A 2,709-nucleotide genomic window follows, 5' to 3' on the forward strand; every position below is an offset into this window, starting at 1 on the left:
CACAATTTCATACTAAATTTAAAAACTATAATTAGTATTTATTCATATATTATATTTTAAAATCAAAGAACTACTAATCAGGATATAATTAAAGAAATAAGAGTTCATGTTGCTTTTAAAATATTTCACCAATTTCTCTAAAGGAAACACTATCTACAGATTTGCATCGAAGCGTTTCTTATGATAGTGATTTTAATCACTGTCAGATATCATCTATACTTATCTCATCTATGCCACGTCTATACTGTGCCTCGACCCCACTGTGCTACCGTTTTTTTAAATATTTTGAAACAAATATTGTGACAATATCTCATAAATGTAATAAATATATATATTCTATTGAAATATTTCTTCAAAATGCTCACAAAATAATTGTTTAAATATTTTTTTTATGTATAGTTTCAGAATATATTAAAAAGAATAAATATAGAATGTTACACTAATAATATTTCTACAATGTGCATAAAAAATATCTTTTTAAATATAACCAAATATACTAATGGCAAAAAATATTGATTATTTAACTCGAAATATTTATACGATGTAAAATCAATATAGTATTTTGAATCTTAAAATATATATCTTGATGCATTATGAAATTATAATTTCACAATAAGAAATAATTATTCATTATTTACTGGTAATATCTGATGACTTATGTCGCTATCTGTTGTAAATATAATACATTATTTGAATTCGTTAACAATGCAATCTCTGAAAAAATAATTATTACTAAATTGAAGTACTATAATTAGCATTAAAAACGCTACTCTCTTTTTTTTTGTCGTTAAGTTATTTTGTGAAATTTGACCAAATAAAATTTTTACTATTGAAGTATAATAGTAAATATAAATTCAATAGTTTTATTCTACAAAGTGATGAAAACTTGCTATACTGAATTTAGTATATCGCCATCTAGAATATAAAATGTGTAACTAACTACTTTTAAAATTATCCAAAAGAGTGCATTATGTAAACGGAAAAAATAATGTATTCAAAAATTATTCTGATGTAATTTTTAACTATTTTTTTGTTGATTCACAGTCTATAAAATTATGCAAAGAGTAGTACATATATTTTTAATAATTTCAAATTCATTTTTTAATGCAAAGTATAGTATAATACCATGCATTCAATTGAATAATAAAAATATAAATATATAGTATATTTCATTGACCTGTGTCTTATAAAAAAATTTTGGAAACTTTCTTTATATATATTCCAAAATCAAATTTTGAAACTGGCGGATTTTCTTCCCCAGTTTTATTAATAAAATATTTTGCCAAATATATTTTTTATTAGAGACAATGCTAATAAACAAAAAGCTCAGTAGGTATTAATTTTATAATGATGTTTTTTGTCCCAATTTTTTCTCGGCTCTCACTGGACCGATTCTTTTTAAAGATACGTCAAATCAAATATAATTGAAGGCTAAAAATTAAAAATTTCCCTCGATCCCTAAAAATGAGCGAAATCCCCTAAAAAATTACGATATTTTAAATCAGTAAATTTTGACATTTTTTTTTTTAAACTGCGTTAACTTTTTAAAAATAAACGAATCAACAGAAATTTTTAATATTGTAGCCTAAGATATTTTCCTATTATTTGATATATTTTTGTGAATATTAGACCCTCTATATGCCCACAGGACAGAAATTCTAGATAGCAACTTCTACACAAAAATTTAACTTAAGTTTTGAATATATTCTGGAAATACTTTGAGCTTTAAACATATGTTTAAATAAATGTTATGTTATGCATTATAAGTTCAAAAAAAAAAAAATTGTCCTGACAACTTATCTTCTATGTGCAAATGGTTTTAGTAGACAAAACATACATGTTTGGTGTTAAAATTTACGATTTAATTTTTTTTTTTTTTAACTTTAAATTATTATAACTTTTTGAAAAAATGTATGGATCAATACAATTTTTTTTCATAAATATTTTTTGTTTACTTCTTTCATTTGACATTTTTTTTTTTTTAATTCGGACCATTTTCCTTTATACAGGGTGATTTAAAAACGTTAAAAATGCGAGTAAAAAGTAGTACTTTTCAACTTAACTTTTGAAAATGTTTCGGAAATACGCCGAGCCTTAAATATGTGGCAAATTATAACTTATGATAAACATATAAGTTAAAAAAAAAAAATTTGTCCTGAAAACTTTTCTTCTATGAGGAAATGGCCGTCGAATTAAACGAAATATGTAATTTTTATGTAAAAATCACCGTTTAACATATTAATATTTTAATTCTTAAAATTGCCATCACTTTTTGAAAAATGAATAATGTAAAATATTTTTTCTATATTGAAACTATAGATATTTCCCTTTTACTGAGTATAAATCGTTTAAAATTTTGACACTTGACCTGCCCACAGACGGGAATTTAAAAAAGCAATTTTTGCATTGAAGTTAAACTTTTTCAACTTAACTTTTGAATTTTTCCAGAATTATTGACACTTTTATATGTATCTTAAATTGGAGCTTATATAAAATGCTTTACTATGAAAAAAACCCAGCACAGGGGGGTCGCGGCACAGTTGTGACGTGGTATAGTTGGATCAAGTATAATGATATCTGACAGTGATTAAAATCACTATCAAAAATAAACGCTTCGATGCAAATCTTTAGATAGTGTTTAATTTTAAAAAAATTGGTGTTTTATTCCAAAAGCTACTTGATCTGCTGGTTCCTTATTAATATCTCGAT

This window comes from Daktulosphaira vitifoliae, unplaced genomic scaffold (assembly GCF_025091365.1).
Source record: "Daktulosphaira vitifoliae isolate Bord-2020 unplaced genomic scaffold, ASM2509136v1 Scaffold_4, whole genome shotgun sequence".
In the NCBI taxonomy this organism is placed as follows: domain Eukaryota; kingdom Metazoa; phylum Arthropoda; class Insecta; order Hemiptera; family Phylloxeridae; genus Daktulosphaira; species Daktulosphaira vitifoliae.